At 41.5% G+C, this 19,961-nt stretch overlaps 1 protein-coding gene across 4 annotated transcripts in view; it reads left to right on the forward strand.

The window, feature by feature from the left end:
• The window catches only part of OPN4 (opsin 4), a 714,562-nt gene that overhangs the window by 151,643 nt on the left and 542,958 nt on the right, over window positions 1-19,961 (forward strand). The gene's annotated exons all lie outside the window — the stretch shown is intronic.

Below are 19,961 nucleotides of genomic sequence, written 5' to 3' on the forward strand. Positions count from 1 at the left end.
TCATGTAGATTAATCTGTCGCAATTAATAATTGTTAACCAAAAAGACACAAGAAACATGATCTAATCATAGCTTGAATCACAATGCATTCTAAAGCATCAGCACAAATCATTAGTAAAACCAATTTCAATAAACTGCAATATCCATAGAGTTCAGTTAAATAGTTTGTCAACCATTTTTCCGTGCAAATTTGTCAGTCATCATATGAATAGTCTCAACTAACCCAGATTAGCATCAGCATGTGGGGCTTCATGCAAAAACAATTTAAAACACAAATTTGGAAAACATCTAGCTAAGATAACTATTAAGACAGCGCAGTTGGTACCTAGAAAGGAAAGGCATAAAATGCAATTCAGTCACATTGTCATATCTACCTAGCCACGGTATGGGTCAGCAAGCAGAATCAGTCTTCGTCCTCAGGTCATCAGTCGATCAGCAAAGCATCAGGCTCTCAGTTAGAGAGTATGACCCCAGTGACAGAATCCCGACTCTCTTCTTCTCCCAAATATCACATCACAATCAGAATAAGGTCTAATCTGAAGCTGGTCTCCTCTGTCACGTTGTTATATCAAAGTCACCCAAACTATTTCCGAGTTTTTAATTGGTCTATTAATCGTACGTTATTGCTGTGTCCAATAATCGTCTTATACTAAATCTATGAATTCTAATATTTCACACTTCACACGACGTTGAGTGGTCTGCTTTACGATGTTCTTATCATCCGGCTCGTCAGGTATCAAATTTGTTGCATCTTCCTCTCTAGTGTCTTCATTGTTCGCGTCCTGGGAAAGTACATCTCTCACACATTACACACATTTTGATACATTACTAGAGATATCATTTCCTGTCTGTCGGTTCCCATGGAAAGCTTCTGCTAAGCATTTTATTAAACAATGAACATTTCACAGTTAGTCCACTCTGTCAGCATTTTTCATTAAGCGCTAAGACATACAGCTTCTGCATGAGGCCTGGCAAAAACTGGGCCAAGACACTCACTAAGTTAAGGCCTACAATTAATAAGCTAAAGCATATTTCATAACTCTTAATATGACATATTACTAGGCTAGTTTAATATATTTTCAATATTCCATGTGGATTAATTATTATTTAGTACAATTCATGAACACTGGTGTCCATTCTTCGAGGTCACAATTTCAAACATGCACATTATTTTTCTACGTTATTTATTTTTCTGCATGTCATTATTAAAAATACGTAAACATTCATTAATAATTTCTAATTAAGACATCTGCTTCAGCACAGCCAAACATGGAAATAGTTCAAATTATAGATTTCTGCACAGAATTCCTGTTACTAAGCAGCCAGCACTTTCAGTCCTTCGTATCTCCAATTAGGGTAATGAACAGTGGCAAATAGAGATAGCATTAACATCTACACGTGTGAGTCATTGTGAAGAACACTGACCACACCATAATCCTTATGTGTAAAACATTCTGTCAATTTACTAAGTGAAACATATGCACAATGGTAATGGTATAATTAGGGGTTGAACTGATTGGCTCGCATTCAGAGAATCCCTTTGTGGATATATTATCCAATAAATCATTAAGTCCGCCTAGAACTAGTATTTGGGCTTTTAATCTGACACAGTCATGTTTTATTTGAGTCACAAGATGTCACCTGCACATGAAAGAAGCACACCTTGTCCGCTTAGGGAAAACACAGTGCACCGTTCAAAAATCGTTGACTAATTAATATATAATCATTCACCTTATAATACGTTTCTTGAATTTAAGTTTTCTGTTGCAGGCCCACAGATAGCAAGCCCTTCTCAATCGTTTTTTGGCCTCTTTCTTCAGAGGAGGGAAAGTATGGTAATTATTTCCTTAAACACATTTCACAACTTTACTGCATTTCTTCATACTAAATATGCCACGAATTAATAATATTTGTTATTTCGAACACTTGTCGCAGTAATCAGGGATAGTATATATCGGTCTAATGACCAGGAACTACAAAGGGGGCTTTCTTGTAGAAATACTTATGACATATTTTTTATCCCTCAGACCTATTTATTTTAATGTTACGAGCAATATAAATGTCAAACTAAATTCCATCAGGGCATACTAAGAATAATCCTACTTGGGACTTCAACTGTACATTGCATGCTTCTGTTTTGTTTTCTTTTGCTACCACTTTTTCCTTAGTTAAGATGCCTGACGTAATATGTTACACTACGGTAATGTGTACACTTTTACACTACGGTACTATGCACACGCACTGCTTAATTCATTAAAAAAAAAAGTGCGGGTGCCCAATTTTTTTTAGAAGGCAGCAGCCCATTTCCACCAATGGAATTGCCGACCTTCAAAAGTGGCGCCACTCAATAGTGTGCTTTGTCGCATTATTTATGCTTTTTCCCCTGAGAGTCTACAGCAGTGATAATCCATGACCAGATTGCCTCATTCAAGTGGCAATGTACAAGTCAATTGCTGGTAACATGCAAGAAATTCAAACATGTATAGGGGCATTTTCTGCAAGGTATTGGGAATCAGTGACCAGCCTTGGAAAGCCATGCTAATATCAGAAGTGCACTACACAAATTAATAACATAGTAAAACATAACTATGAGGCAATATCAAATTTAGATTTTGCTTAGCAGACCTACTTTGCGAACGTAAATATCCCTCACGTAAAAGGAGATGTAAGAATAAAAAGCTTGTGATTCTTTCAAGATTGATTTGACTGTTTAAAATAAACTGCTTCATCTTTAGGTCACCACCAGGCATTTCCCTCTCCCACGTATAAACTTTTCATTGATGTATTTTGGTGTCACTGTACTTTAAAAACCACATTTTACATACACATATTTTTTGCTCTGTAGAGCTGTGTATATAGAGACACAGATTCCATAGTACATCTTGTCCTTCTGGAGTGACCGAAAGCGATCTTCTTACGATGCAAACGTTTGAGAAAGATCTATTGTTTTGGACTGACATGGCTGCTCGGTCAAAGGTTTGGTCCTGACGGCCGTGTCTTCTTAGCTCACCATGCACTGTTGTGGAACGGTTAGCCGCATTCACACTCAGTACTCACTTTCTTGCGCTTGGTGTCTAGCTCGCTGTGTTTGTCTGTTTGTTCCTGCACACAGACTCCTATACACATACAGTATGTAGACCCCAAGGACGAAGACCGCCTCATGCACAGACACTCAAACCCTGAACGTCCTCACAGACAGTTCATACACTGAGACATCCCAGGCAGATTCCCATGCAGAGACCCCCAGAATCATTCAGGAGCTCCAAAATCATAGACCACTCACACATATTTACTTGTGACTTGACCCTTGCAACATCCAAAGCTAGCACATAAACTATTTCACACGCAGATTCACCCACAGAGAGTATAGACTAAGGCCCATATTTATACTTTTATAGCGCCGCATTTGCATTGTTTTTTTACGCAAAATCAGCGCAAACTTACAAAATGTAATTGTATTTTGTAAGTTTGCGCTGCTTTTGCATCAACAAATGATGCAAATGCGGTGCTAAAAAAGTATAAATATGGGCCTAAGACTGTTATCTTCCAGCCATGTAATACATAGATCTTGACCTCTGTGCAGATCAACCAAAGCTCAGACCTCCACACACCTTAAGGCAATATACACACACAGACTGCGACTTAGCACAGATCTCCCCTTAGAAATCCCTCCATTTATACTTCTGCATACATTCACTCCCCATCCACAGTTTACCCATACAGATTCGCATAGACCTTGCACACAACACAGGCACATATACAGCCATTCCATACTCACAGACCCCACACATGGACCCTACACAAACAGACACCCTCACAGACTTTCTCCAGACATAGAACACATTACCTCTTAGAGTTAGACATCTTACCCCTGTTTGGGTAGTAAAACATTAGCATAACTGGGTTGGAGTGGGCCTTTGCGTCCTTGGGCTCCATTGCCACTTCACCTGTTGTACTCTTATTAGCTACACCCCTGTGGACCGGAGCAAGTGACATCACAAACAGTGTGGAAGAGGTTAGGCCTGCAGATGTAGGGATACACCTGGGAGATGAGTGCATGATGGCAACACAGAATGCATGGGATTAATGTATTGGGGAGCTATGGCAAGATAGAGCAGTGAGTGCCGCTTTGGAATTAAGGGGGACACATGAAAATTACTAGTGGCAGAGCACTGAAGAGGCAGAGTCAGAGCGGCTGGAAAGGCTTCTTTGGAAAGGTGAATGGGCAAAGAATGAGGTACCCCACCCAGCATGTTGAATATGTGTAAGGCTAAGGTAGAGATGCTGTTAAACCCGTAGCCTCTGCACTAAAAACAGTGCCTAATTTGAGTCACTAATGGTAAGAGGAGTCTGGTGGAGGATGAACGGGGCATCAGGTGGACTCAAGGCCACCTAACCTTGGTTTTCAGCACCCCACCGTTCAAAAGCACCGGCCACTGGCTTCTGAAAAGATCTTTGGGCACCAGTATCTTTTATTTTACAAATTAAGCACTGACTAGAGATACCAAGGGAGGTTGAGAGGGAGCCCAAATCCCTTTTCTAAGCAGCTGCAGAGGAGGACTTCAAGGGAGGCCGGCACCCATTTGTGTGAGTACTCTGCTGCAGCCAGATTCTGCTGAGATGATGATGAGACAAGCCTTTATTAAACATTTTTTGAATCGTCATGTATTGTATCCCAAAAAATCAAGTGGCCTACATGATATTAAAGGCACTCATACTCCACTGACTCCAGCACTCTTTAATAAAAAAATGCCCATCCACCGCAGGGACACCTGGAAAGAAATATAAGGTTGGTTGATGACATTTTTAGGGACCACTGGCAGTGGGAGAGGACATAACAATTCACAGTCCCCTACAATTCGTGCTGGAGGGGCCCCACTAACACCCCCAATACAACTTATCTACTGAGCATATACTTCATTCGAATAAAACACACAGACCACCTCAAAACTAAATCACATTCAAACAGTTCTACCTGCAAGTTGTTACTGACTGTGTCTGCATCTTCATTTAGTTTTCTGATCAGCTCCCAACTCCTTACACAAACTGCCCCCCCACTACTTTCAGGCTTCATGTGCAATGCTCCAGCCTAGACACAAACGCTTTACAACCTAAATGTTCTCCAGAGTGAAATTACCTGCAGCACTCAAACAGACTGAAGTCCAAATATAACCTCCCACCACCCCTCCAAGGAAACCATAGAAATCGGGAATCTTATCTGAATGCAAAATTACGGCACAGTCCAGCTGCAGCTCAACTGTACTCCTGCCAACCAGGCCCATGAAAAAGATAAACCTGATTATATACCTTACTCACACTATAGGTGTGGTATCAACTCTCCTCATGCAAATGCCTATCAAAACCAGGGGCGGCTCCTCCGCCATGGCGGAGGAGCGTCACCAACCCCCCCCCCCCCCCCACACAGCATCAGGCACTGCAAACCTTTAAAAATAAAACGATGATAAACAATGTCTGTTATTGTTTTATTTTTAAAGGTGCAGGGCCATGGAGGAGACGAGCACAGAGGGGAGTGGACAGAGCACTCCCCTCAGTGCGCGTGTATGTTTGGCTTGCTGTCTCAGGCGGGCCAGACACAAATGCGCACATGGTTCTCTCCAACCTGCCACTGTGCTGACAGGTTGGAGAGAGCTAGCCCAGGCGTCCAGTCCATGTTGGAGCACCCAGCCAGGGCGCTCCAGCCAATCATAATGCTGCTTTGAGCAGCGTCATGATTGGCCGCAGGGCACGCTGGGTGCCTGAAGTGCTACAGAAAGCGGCGGAGAGTGGCGGAACGGTGGAGAGTTCAGGTACTTTTTTTTTTTTTATTCTCTCTGCCCCGCCACTTTACCCAGTGGCCAGCCGTGACTGATCAAAGCTGTGCCACAGCATCACTTAGTGGTAAAGGAAATAAAGAGAAGTACAAAAACGACCACCCCATACTACTTCTTATTAAGAGCTTCATGTCAGATCCATGCATCCAGCTTGTTCTGGTCTAGAATTTACTTCTTACACTTTCAAGACCAGTTTGTTTCCTACAACTAACCTCTATGGATTCACTATTTTTTTGGGTTAGCTAATTGTTTTTAGTTTTGGCTTGTAATTCCACAAAAAATCTTTAGTCATTTGGAGCCTGGTGGGTGAACATGTCACCCAGCCAGATTAATTGGAGCCTTCACCTCCATACCTCAAGCAGAAGGCAACATGCCATATCCAGAGATCCAGCTTGCCTGGTAGGAATTTGTATGCCTTAAGATGTCCATCACACCAGTGGTTGCACTGGAGACACAAATGATAGCCGTGGGTGCCATGTTTTTTTGGCCCGCTAGGCATTCTGTTTTGTTTTTCTCAAAGAAACTCCCAAAACCAGACTTTGTTTTTGGAAAAGAAAAAACAATAGCAGTGATGCACATGGAGCTTTCTGTCCACATGTGAGGGCCATTGTTCCTTAGTGGTAATTGCCTCTTCTCAACTTTGGGTGAGCTATCTCATATGTGACCTGGTGGGCATGTGAAAGATAGATCACCGGGTCAAGGGTTTTGAACAGTGGAGTCAGCTGTTACCACTCATCTAAAAAAAAAGGGTTAAGGCACCACCGGTTTGGTAGAGTAGTGGTTATTCAATTTTGCTACATTTACCTGTAGTCATTATAACTGAGATATGATTCTTAATGCATTTGTTTTTTGATACTGGAATGTCAGCTTTGCTTTTCCAATGGACAAGTGATTTGCAAGGCACGATGAAGACATGACTTAGGTGTAATATATCACTTTAGGGTACTGTGCTGTGTATGTAGAGGAACAGATAAAAATAATACAACATTACATAGCATAAAATACAAGAACAAAAGACCAAACTAAGGCTTAAGAAGGGTCAGTTTAGAATCTTACTCTTAAAAGAGTAATTTGAAAAATTAGCAAAACAATATTACTGTACATCAAAACACACTTGTAAATGTGGGTTCGTCGTGATTTTTCAACTGATGGTTTAGTAGCAACCTCGTCTGCCTCTGCGTTTTGTCTTAACTGAATTTCGGTTCTTTGGGCTTTATCCTAGAAATCTGGGTAATTTAAACACCAGCGATAAATGGGCTGTGGCACCAGCAGTAAGAAATGACCCATTCCTGAAGGGAAAAATACTGCATGCCTTCCAATGTCACTGCACCAGATTATCACTATTACACCCTCAGAATACTGCTAGTGATAAAATTACCACTTGTGGCAAAACATTACCATAGGCTTTCTCTAATAAGTCAATCTAGATTTATTTCTGGAGGAAATATCACCAGTTCTTAACTCACCTGTACATAACTTAAAGGACATGACTCTAGGTAGACCTCTGGCAGTTCTGAACTGCATAAATATTAATAGAAGGCGATATTGATTCTTTTCTTTCAGTTCTGTGTTGTAATGTATTGGGATCAGGCCTTGGGATTCCTATGACGTAGTGATGATATAACGAAATGGAAGGGATGTTGATGTCTGGACTAGTTTTCAGTGTAGACCAGCTGTCATGTCATAACAATGCATTGGCGGCTGCTACTGAATGGGATGGCAGTCGGGGTGGCATGTATAATCAGTGCAGTCTGAATACTGTGATGGCACAGGTGGCTGCTGAGTGAAACTTGATGGACTTGCTATTTATATTAAGGTATGCTTACTCAGTCATTGCCTACATAATACAGGCATCTCTGAAAAGGTACATCAGACATTGTGTGAACTTTAACAGCAGTCTGGGTGGGTGAGTTAGATGTGATGCAGACAAGGGGAAGTGTTGCAACAGAATGAAATGAATGTGTGGTTGGTGAAGAGCCAGTCAGGGCAGCATTGCAGTGGCCAAGGAAACGAAGAGCATAGTGAATTGCATTTTGTCAAGGATTGGATAGTGAGGGCTGGAAGGAAAACAAGTAATTGACCAGTGATGATAATTTTATGAACTAAAAGATAAGTTTCACGTAAAATAACACTTACCTATCCGTCATCCATGATACTTCAATCACACATGGAGAGACCCTGCATTGTTCGTTCCAGTCATATTTATAATTTTTTTTAGTGTGCTTGCTGTAGTGTGAGTCTTAGGGACATATTTACAAAGAACTGGTGCAGCGGTTTACAAAAATTGGCTGTGCCGTACTGCGTCAGTTCTGAACACATCCCTGTGCTTCCCCTGTGCCAGCGCTAAATTAACTGCCTAGCGCCAATGCAGCTACCTTTGCACCTTGGTGCAAGGATGGCTGCATCGCGGTGCAGGAAGGGGCACCTTCCTGTAAAAAGACAATCTTCAAGGGTGATTTGCTATTTCAATGTGTGCTGCAGAATGTACCACACATAGAAAGAGCAAAAACATGGATAAATGAAATGAAATAATTTCTCCTTGTTGCACCATGCTAACGCCACCCCTGGGGAGCCGTTAGATCATCAAAATGCAATGGCTGTTGCTGTGCAACGCCCACCCACATCAACCCTTATTGCACACCCCTTCCATGCAAAGTTCTGCGTGTGAAGGGGCTGTATTTACAAGGTGTTGTTAAGCCACAAAAAGTGGCTTAACGATGTCTTGTAAATACGGCGCAGTGCACTGCACCACAGGAGTGTCACAAAAAGTGACACTGCAGGTGGCGCTAGGGGCTTGTAAATATGCCCCTTAGTGTTTGCAGAGCCAGACAGGGTTTTTGTTCCACCGGGCATTTCAGTGTGGGCTACAGGCCCAGAACCACCCCTGGTAACTCTGTCACTTTTCTAATGTCCCAGAGGTTAAATGCAGCTGGCAAGGAAAGGCTTCAAGAGAGTGAGAAAGAGAGGAAAGGAGAAGGAAGTTATAGAGAAAGTGATTAGAGAGGAAGAAGAGAGAGAGAGAGAGGAGAGAGAGAGAGAGAGAGAGAGAAGAGAGAATGACAGTGAGAGGATGGATGGAAAGAGAGATAGCACCAGGGGACAAATTGGAAGGGAATGGTTTTAGCATGTTTGCCAGGGCTGCTTTTGGATATGGGGTTTTGTGTGTTATTGTGGATCAGACACACTGCAGATTGTTAGTATAATATTGTATTGTTGTAATCTTTCTGTACCTCTTGTCGAGACCTCAAAGCACTCCCCAGCAGGTGCGGCTCGCAGGGCGTAAAAGGGGTGGGACGGCATGTGCAGGGTGGGGGGTTGGTGCTGGAGGTAACAATTAAAATAAAGTAAGAAAAATAAAACACTTAGCTTGCTCCTCCCTGCGCTCATGCTGCTCCTCTCTTTCATCTTGCTGCAGGCACAGGCTCCCAGCCTGCCCTGCAGCCAATCCTGACGCTGCTCAAAGCAGCATCATGATTGTCTGGGAGCAACCAGCCAGTGTGCTGCCAGGCAGACTGGAAGCCTGTGCAGGGCTGGAGAGAGCCTACTGTGAATGTATGTTTGGCGGGCCCGAGACAGCCGGCCAAACATACGTGCACTCTGAGGAGGAGTGCTATGCACTCGCCCTCACTGCTCGTCAACCCATGGCCCGCCTCTTTAAAAGAAAAGGATAATAAACAAAGTTTATTGTCTTTTTCTTTCAAAGGTTTTGCAGCTGCTGGAGGGGGGGGTGACGCTACTCCGCCCTAGTGGAGGAGCCGTCCCTGCTCACCAACTGTGTGACCAGGTGGGAATAAATCCTCCAGTGCATGGATAAGGATGTGGATCTGTTGTATTGTCAGCTGAAGTGTACAGTTTTCTTGTAATGCATGATGCTTGGCAAGTGTGCTTCAAACTTGCTGAAGAAGCATCAATCAATCAATCAGGAATTTGTAAAGCGCACTACTCACCTGTGAACACTGAGGAGGGGAGGGGGAGAAGAGAGGGGAGAGGTGCTGCTACTGCTCGAACAGTCAGGTCCTGAGAAGTTTCCTGAAGGTAAGGAGGTCTTTGGTCTGGCACAGGTGGGTGGGAAGAGTGTTCCACGTTTTGGCGGTGAAGTGTGAGAATGATCTACTGCTGGTTGTAGTTCTGCGGACGCATGGGACGGTTGCAAAGGCAAGGTCGGCGGTGCAGAGATGCCAGGTCGGGGTGTAGAAGGAGAGTCGTCTGTTGAGGTATTCTGGTTGGGTGTTGAGCAGTGCTTTGTGATCATGGTTGAGGAGTTTGAAGGTGAATCTCTTGTTGACTGGGAGCAAGTGTAGGTTTTTCAGGTGGTCTGTGATGTGACAGTGGCAGGGGGATGTCCAAGATGAGGCGTGCTGAGGTGTTCTGGATGCGTTGCAGCCTCTTCTGGAGTTTGGCTGTGGTTCCTGCATGGAGGGCATTGCTGTAGTCCAGTTTGCTGCTTGCGAGGGGTTGGGTGACTGTTCTTCTGGTTTCAGTGGGTATCCATTTGTAGATCTTTCGGAGCATGCGGAGGGTGCTGAAGCAGGAGGAGGAGATGGTGTTGACTTGCTGGGTCATCGATAGTGAGGGGTCCAAGATGAATACTAGGTTGCGTGCGTGGTCGGTGGGAGTCGGAGTGGTTCCGAGAGTGGCAGGCCACCAGGAGTCATCCCATGCAGAGGAGGTGGAGCTGAAGATGAGGACTTCCGTCTTGTCGGAATTGAGTTTGAGGCTGCTCTTCATCCAATCGGCGATGGCCTTCATTCCTTCATGGAGGTAGGTCTTGGTGGAGTCCTTGGTGAGGGAGAGGATCAGCTGGGTGTCGTCTGCGTATGAGATGATGTTGAGGTTGTAGGATCAGGCAATATTAGCGAGCAGGGCCATGTAGATGCTGAAGAGGGTCGTGCTGGGTGACGAACCCTGGGGTACGCCGCAGATGATTTTGGTGGCCTCCGAGCAAAAGCATGTAGCAGTGCTCTTCTCATGAAGTGGTTTGGCAGGGAAAGTGTGAGAGATAGTATTGCAGGGAGCTCCACAAACCAGTGTCACGTTTTAGAGAAGCCCAGGACCTTATAGTTGTGCTGAATGTAGTGACTTTGACAATCATAATTCTTTATGGGGTAAGTTCCAGTGTTTGTATTTAAAGATTATGTGACTGATGTTGGTATTGGTAAGTATAGTAATGAACAAAATGATGCTTTGTTGCGCACTGTCTGTGGGCATAAGGTCTGCACATGTTTAGTCATCTACCAGAACCAGTTATTTACCAGAATTTGTGACAACAAGAATTTGACCTATGATCTGTCTAAAGGGAAATTAAGAAAAATGTTGAATGAAATGTAGTTGTAATGCTATGAAACTGATAAAAATGATCTTATGATGTAATGAAGTGGTTAGTTTGTAGGTGTCCAGCAAAGGATGTTTATCTATTAACATGGCCTGATTGTTAATGTGGAGGGCTGCATACATCCTTCATTGCCCTTCTTCATCACTACCACTAAGGCTAACTAGTCCAAAGGTACAACCATTCAATTATGCCAGTGCTGCATCAGCCTTCAACTGTTGTTCCACCATTAAGATATAAACTATGTATTTTGCACCAGTGGTGTAAATTAGTTCTTCAAATCGGGCTTGTGCCACATGGCCTTCAACCAACTAATCTAAACATCACAAACCTGGTACATCACAATTCTCAACTGAAAATCAATGAGCTGTTCACCAACATTATCCTTGCAGGCTGATTCACCACACTTGACATTTGATTGCCTTTCATTTGTGCTATGCCGTGAGTCACATCATACAATCTCACTTGCTACATCCTCAGGGGCCTCGCCATTCTGTTTGGTGTAGCATCAATGTTGGCAGTGTTCAGAATAGCTCTGATATTATATTTTTTAAGATTATATCAAAGTCTGTGGTAAAACAGAAAGGGAACCAGATGATTGGTGGAGTGAGAGGCGCTTGAGATTTTTGTCATGAACTGTTTTAACTATTAGCAGGAACAAATGACAGGTGAAGGGGGGGTGGGATTAACCTCTTTGTTCCATACTGTATCAGCTGAAGAAATCTGCCCAATGGCAAGCCTAAAAGAAGCTTGGACACAGGTAAATGTACCATGTAACAAGGAGGAATTAACTTCTTTTGCTCAGTTTCGCTGACTATTTTTGCAACATATTTATCCAGAATTGATGAAAGCATTTGCTTCTGAAGATAATGGAAGTTGTATAGTATGGTGGTTCTAACTTAACTTTTGGGAAGGTTTGTTAGCAGCAGAGAACCGTTGTTAGCAGACGCTCCAGCATTCGGATGTTAAGATGTGACAGCAAAGACATTCTTGGTGCTTCGCTAAATTAAATGGAAGTAGGCAAATGAACATGATCACATGCTGTTCATATGGCCAGTATGAACAGGAAAGTCATTGAGTGCTAGTCCTTGATATGTTTCTGGGCCTCACAAATGTGTAGATAGTTCTTTTGGGAAATATATATTATCAGTCTGTTGAAAAACTAGTAGTCCACCTGATGAATCCAAGAACAGAAAGCTAGCTGGTAGATTGACTTTAGCTTAAATTCACAATAAATTATGTGCTGCCAGATGTGTGGCATTACTTTCAATCTGGGGGGCGTGGAAGTCACGTAAGAGAAGGAGTAGACAAGAGAGATTCAAGGTGAATATATTATATTACAGGTCAAGAACATAGATGTAAATTGTTGCTTTTAGTAAAAGGTAGATATCAGAAGGTACAGGCTGGTGAAGGGTGAATCAACAAAAAGAAATGAGTTGTGCAGCATGATGATACATTGACTCCACTGACTATGTTGCATCTGAAGATCATATCTTTAGAATGAGGGACAATTAGCAGCACATTAAAGAATACCTTTGGATCCAAGCATGATAGATCAAAATTAAATGTTATTGAGAGACTATTGTGCTTTGGGCGGACGGATAACACAGAGTACACAGATGCCTCCAAACCCAGCAGTGAGTTGTCATGAAATGATTTGGGAAATGTTGCCCATGGCTATCATGGGTTCTTGTATCACTTTAGGGAGAGAGATTTGGCATGTCATTTTATTAGTAGACATTTGTGTTAGATGGGTAGAAGTGAGGTTTGTTAGAGTGAGAATAGCTAAATTGGTGTTGCATTTATTTTATTATGAAAACATATTGTCATTTTAAGTATATTCAATGAAAAACAAAGGCAAAAGGGGCATGAAAGGTGAAAATGTCAGTCAAAACATACTATTTTAAACAAACAAAAACACTGAAATTCACTTATAATTATAATTATCTAAAGTAACTATAACTTGTGCCCTAAAGAAACATAGGGAGGAAGATTGAATGAAGGGTGTTAAGTAGGCTATAGGAAATGAGGTAATAGTTTAGCTGTCTGAACACTAGACTTTTAAGTGTTTTATAGAAGGACAGTTGTAAGATGGGACAGTAGATGGGTGAAGGAGAGAGATCAACACATGACTTCTTGGGTAGATAAATGGATACCATGTGTTTATAGTCTTTAGTGTAGGTGCAGGAGAATAGAGAAGAGTTGAAAAATGCTGAGATACAAGACAGTTCCCAGAAAGTGAGGACAAAAGACATGATTACATCAGGGCCAAAATATTTCTTTTCAGATTTGGGAAAGGGTTAGTTAGCCAGAATCATGGGATGAGCTATCTGGTAGGTGGCTAAGGAGTGAGCTGGGCAGAGTGAGAGGGAATGTTATGAGGACTGATGAGGGGGGCCAAAAGGGTGAAGGCAGCAAAGACGGTGCTGAGAGTGGTTATGAGGATGGTGCTACTGGAAGATGGTCAGTAGGCATATTGCTCCCTGAAAGGTTGGATTCACTAATGGCTATGTCAAGGGAGGAGAGCATGATTGAATGATTGAATAAGGTGAAGAATGAGTGGTCAGTGCTGGATAGTTTTGCCTTGAGTGTTGCTGTGATTGAATTGAGGTGATGCTTGATTGAATTGAGGTGAAGAATGATTGAATTGAGGTGAAGAATGAGTGGTCATTGCTCCATAGTTTTGCCTTGAGTGTTATTGTGAGTGGATTGAGGGGCTCCAAAAACACCATACATTTTTTCTATAATGTCACTCCTGTTTATATCGCAATTTATGTCCCCATTGTCATGACCACAGTTTACTCTTGTTTGTATTCCCCAAAATACTCATGTCCTTATATTCCACATTATTTGCTATGTCCAACATGTCTTTTGGAAAATATTTGTGGCCCTCAAATAAACAAAAAAATGTTTCAGTCAAGCAGGGCTTCCCCCACGGATGCATCTTTGTCTAGACTAGTGGTCATCAAACATTTTAATGATGTGCCCTTCCTCTTGTAAAAAAAAATCATTGATGTCTCAGAATGACAAGCATATATTTCACAATAATTCTATAAAAATGGCAGCTCTAAACATTTTATTGTTCAAACATTACAGTTATGCCCTTATCCTTTTTAAACATGAAATCATATGTGATTGCCAAAAACATATGGGTAGCCTCATCCCACTAAAGTGCAAGAGTATCCTCAGACTGATCCTTTATCAGGAATGTGGATGAGAGTTTTTGAGGATTATTTGGAACCCTGCCCCTTTGACACCTACTCCCATCCTAGACATGAGTGACAAAGAATGTTATAATGGAACACGACAGAGTGGCTCACTGCCAATTGCCAATCTTTTTTGCTTACTAAAAGCACAGCTCTGCTTTCAGCATGATGCTTCTGTTGGTCAGTGTTTGTGCCGCTCCTTTGATAAATTCAGCTCACTCCCCAGGAACCACCCACCCCAAGTTCAAGACCTCTGGAGACTAAGTTAATGTTAGGAGTAATCCCTACCTGTTCCATGGTACAGTTGATCTGAGTGTGTGGAGAGACAGCTGGCCATCAAAGGCTGCATAAAATGCATTATTGAAGGAGTCTTATGAAACTTTTGTGAACATCTTTGAGCTCAGACAATGTAGAATGATGTCTAAAGTCAGATGGATTAATACCTTGGCAGAGGGAATGGTCTTATGAGAAGCTTTGCCTCAAAGAGTGTGTCCAGGGCTTGACACAAAACATCCAGCACCTCTTATTGGGCAACACAATACAGCAATATAAAGTGATAAATGTCGGACTGTGATTCAGGTGTGCACCAGTGTAGATCTGATGGCTAGGGTTAGGATGTAGGTGAAGATCCATTAAGAAGGATGCTGACTCCAATGCCACAACGAGATTTTGGTGATGTTTATGAAAAAGTGATGTTCTGTGTCAATAAGGCCAATCTAGCCTTTAAAGTAAGCTATGAAGTGACGAGGTATGGAGTGAGAGTTAAGTTGGTCAGTAAAAAAGTTAGTAATGTTGCATTCAGTATGGACATTTCATAAAGAGAACAAGGTGGTTTGTGCAGAGGGTTGTCGAGTGTTAATGGTCTCTTGGGTGTTTTTTAGCTAAATGAGTTAAGATCTTGTTGCAGTACTATAAGGGATAGTAGAGAAACTGATTTGAAGTCAGTGTGAATGTGAGGTATTGTGAAGTTAGCGGAGTTGTATCAAATATACAGTGCTGAAGTAGGAAATTTAATACAGACAGGGGAAGGCAGGGGAGAAGAGTTTGTGTGGTGGTAGGGTAGGAGATATCATGGTGGGCTGGGGTCACTACAGTATGATTACGGAAGGGACAATGATTGCTCAAATGCTAGAGTGGCAGGATGTCAACCCAGTGCTAGGGATTACAGGTCAGGAAATACACTAATCACACAATACTTCAATATGTCAGTTGCTCCTTTTAGAGTTAGGTTGCTGCAAAATAATCTTAGTCATACTCACTGAAGTTCTAGTGGAATTGCCTTTGTGCACTTAGCATTGAGACTATATACATGCCACCTGTAAGGGCAGCGCCTTAGTAGGCAACTATAGGAGGGCAACAAGTTGGTCTTACAGGGGGTGAAGTCAGCTCAGGGGAGTATTGTGCAAAGGCTGTGGTATTTTCTTTCTTGAGTCCATTTAAAGGTGGCAACTGGGACTGAACTGAGAGCTAACTGAGTTTTGCATGTTTTTGACGGCTTTGTATATGTGGAGGACTGATTTTCAAACATGGAGGCGACTGATTTTATAGTATATAAGGATTGCATTCATTGCATGTAGTGAGGTCAAATCTTTTATTTTCACAAGACATTTCAGGATCCTGTACATACGTGAAATAATGCCGGTGTGATTGCAAGTTTGGGTGAAGAAAAACACTCTTGATGATAATTGTTAAATGGTGACACAAAAAATATTCTGATGCTTATTTTGAAATGTGTGGTTCCACCTTAGCTAGCTTTCTGGTCTGTCACGGCTCATGGCAACCAAAAGGGGGGATAAATAAAAATGAAATTATAAAATAATTTAAAAAACAAAGCACTTACCTCCTCTGCTATGCTACACCTCTGTCCCTCGTAACTCCAGGCTGCAGGCACAGGCTCCCAGGGCACTCCCAAGCAGACTGGGAGCCTGTGCAGGCTCTCTCCAGCCCGGCAACTGTGCTGCTGGGTTAGAGATACCCTACTGTGCATGTATGTTTGGCCGGCCGTCTCTGGTCGGCTAAGCATACATGCGTCGTAAGAAGGAGTGCTGTGCACTGCCCTCACTGCTCATCATCCCCGTGGCCTCACCCCTTTTACCAAAGTGTGTTGCTGTGTTAGAGATACCCTACTGCGCATGTATGTTTGGCCAGCCTGAGACTGTAGGCCAAACATATACGTGCTGTGAGGGGGAGTGCTGTGCACTCCCTCTCACTGCTTGTTACCCCCATGGCCCCGCCCCTTGTACCAAAAAAACAATAATAAGCACAGTTTATTACTGTTTTTTGGTAAAAGGTTTGCAGCTGCCATTGCTTGCAGGGGACAACGCTCCTCCGCCCTAATGGAGGAGCTGTCCCTGGTTCTGGTTATACGCTACTTTTTACAAATAAGTTATTTTGTGTCCCTGACATTGCTACTAAATCCCCTCATGTGAAAAAAATTTACTTATTTTTAAAGTTTATTTGAGACTACAGAGTTGCTGCTGAATTTACCTGGAGCACAACAAACTGAAAACCTCTCCATTACTAACCAGCATGTCAGAATCAGTTGGCTTTTCATGCCATTTGGGTACGCGAAATCTTCCGGGGTTTAATAATGGTACATTTTATAAACAAAAAAAATGTTATCTCTCAGCTTTTATCACGAGTGAGCTTTCTCAATAAACCAAGGACCAAGCTCTTAGTGTAAAATCATATTCACAATTTGACATTTTATTATGGATTGCAATACACGTCATCTAAAACGAAGTGCTTTGGAGAACGGAGCTTTTTTTTGTTAACTATTGAGAATTCAATTCAACGATGTTTGGGGAATAAGTTAATTCACACCATTGATGGTCCACTTCAGAAACCTGATGGGACCAGAGCTCTGTCCTCAGGCATTGTAAAAAAAAAATAGAAGGCCAGAAGTCTAAGTTGCCTTGTCAACAAGACTTTTAAGTGCCCCCTGAAGGGAGAGTGCCTGATGTATTCAATCGGGAAGCATTCGTCATGACCTTTAAGCACATCTGTAGAGGAAGGACAAAAGGAAAGCTGCCTATTTAATCCTGTGCAGCAATCCTTGTAAATATAACCGCGAGGATGCTGCAAAAGAGAAACTCTTCTTTATTAAAGACCACATTACATATAAGTAGGTGACATAGGGTGCATCAACAGGAACAGCACATACACCAGGCGCCAAGCTCTTAAGACCACCTCCAGATGTCACGGAGCACCCTTTCTGAAAACCCTATATTTCATCACAGAACATCCAAACACAGATGAACAGGAAAAAAGCACATGAAAACAATGGCAGAACAGATTAGGATTTCGTACAACTGGTTTCTATACCTGCAATCAACAAAATAATAACAAGCACACTTAAAAAAAACCTCACGTATTCGGTCCAACCAACATCATGTAAGGCAGTACAGAGTATTAAATAACAAGAAGCAAACTCTTCATCTTGAGGAAGACCGAGGCAACAAGCAAAGCATACTTTGCATGTTAAGGAACAGGCAAACATAACAAACCCTCCAACTTGAGAAATACTACAGGCAGAGGACTGAACACTCTGGGAGTAATGGCACAATATCGTGGTAAACAATATTTTAGACAAAAATATTGTGTCCAAAATATCATTTACTATATCATTGTGCTCCTATACTTATAATGGTGAGTACAAAAATATCTGAAAAACAATATAGTTGACACTAATATTATCCACAAATAGACAAATATATCGATTAATACCAAAAATAGAGTTTAAAGTAGTAAATGTTTATTATTTTAATATATGTATGTAATGTAATGTAAATTTATTAGATCCCACTAATATGTAATACTATATGTAACTATATACTTATATAAATACATAAACATATATAAGTATGTGTTGGTATTTATATAAATAATAATATACAGCCTAACATAATTAATAACAATATTCATTTTATATATTAAGTTTTTATATTTTAGATTTTTCACTATGAACATATTATATAATTAATAAAAATATGTTTACAGTTTATACTTTTTTAACAATTTATAGTTATTGTTCATATGTATATATTTAAGATATAATATATTTATAACATATATATGTATGTATAGCCATAGTGAAACATTTACAAGATTAATATTAATGTGTAACACCACACACAAACAAACCATGGAAATATAAAAATTTGAATGCGGAAAAATATATTCATTAATGTAAACAATAAACTATTAAAAATTGAAAATTCCAAAAAACTTGTTTATAGAAAAAACTATAAGCATTAAAATATAACAAAATATTATCAGATATAAAAAAATAAACAATTAATTCCATAAAATAATATTAACCAATATTATGAAAAAGTATTGGAGTCTGAGAAAATTATATATACTATTTACACTCTAGTTTATGCAACAGTAGGGAAAGTGATGGACTTTGTAGGGGTTAGATTTCCTAATCCTACTCCTGTCAACACAATATAATCCTACTCCAGTCACCACAATGATAGTGAAAGATTTTGACTTCGTAGGAGTTAGACTTACTATTCCTACCCCGGTTAGCTCAGCAGTAGGAAAAGTGTTGGACTTTGGAGGGGGGTGAAATGTACTATTCACACTCTAGTCTGTGCAATATTAGGGAAAGCGTTGGATTTTGGAGGGGTGAAAATTAGAATTCCCACTCTACTCAGCACAACAATAGACAAAGTGTTGGAATTTGGAGGCGCAAAATGTGACACTCCACTCCAGAGGAGGGAAAAAAATTACTTTCCACACTTCAGTCTCTGCAACAGTGGGGAAAATGTTGGATTTCGGAGAGGTGAAGTTCTTGCTGAGAACCTTAAATTAGGCTCTGCCTGCTTACAACCAGCATGCCTGGGTGTGGTGATTGAAGATGGGGTGCCACTAGAGAACAAAGAAGAGTGCACATCTAGTCATTTTGATCGTTCTAGCAATGTGTCTTTTGTTTCAACGCTAGCAGTGGCCATCTTAGATTTTTAATGTGTGTTTTTCTGCGAGGTCGAGGTATGTGTATTAGAAAGACATTTATGACTAAAAAACTGGTTAGTTTGAATCAACAGTCTTCTTACAACACATAAGCAATCATATGAAGTTGCAGCTGTGCTTGTAATGCTGTTTATTTATTTGTATGGATTTAAATGGATAAAGGGGACAGTTTTGTTGCCCTGCAATGCACACATATCAGTTGTGTGATAGAACCACTCATGCCAGAGCAACGCATGCCTAAACAACGCGGTCAGAACCACAACCTTTACCAGGCATGTCTTTGCAACGAATTTCGAAATGCAAAACGGCATGTGTGGTTCTTTCATGCAACCTCCCCACCAGCCTTGAGGCCCAAAACTACCCCACCCCCACCCACCCTGAGCCATAAAAAAACTATCCCAAACCCCTCTCCCCTAAAAACTAAAGTACTCTGACCCCCACACCTGCCCTGAACATTAAAAAAAACTACCCGACCCCCACCTCTGCCCTAAACCTAAATTACCCTGACCCCCGACCCACCCAGAGCCCTAATCCCTAAAAAACATCTCCCCCAAATGCCACACCACTGCCCCTAAAAACTAAACTACTGCAACACCCCCACCCATCCTGAGCCCTAAAC

Source organism: Pleurodeles waltl, chromosome 6, assembly GCF_031143425.1.
Source record: "Pleurodeles waltl isolate 20211129_DDA chromosome 6, aPleWal1.hap1.20221129, whole genome shotgun sequence".
NCBI lineage: Eukaryota > Metazoa > Chordata > Amphibia > Caudata > Salamandridae > Pleurodeles > Pleurodeles waltl.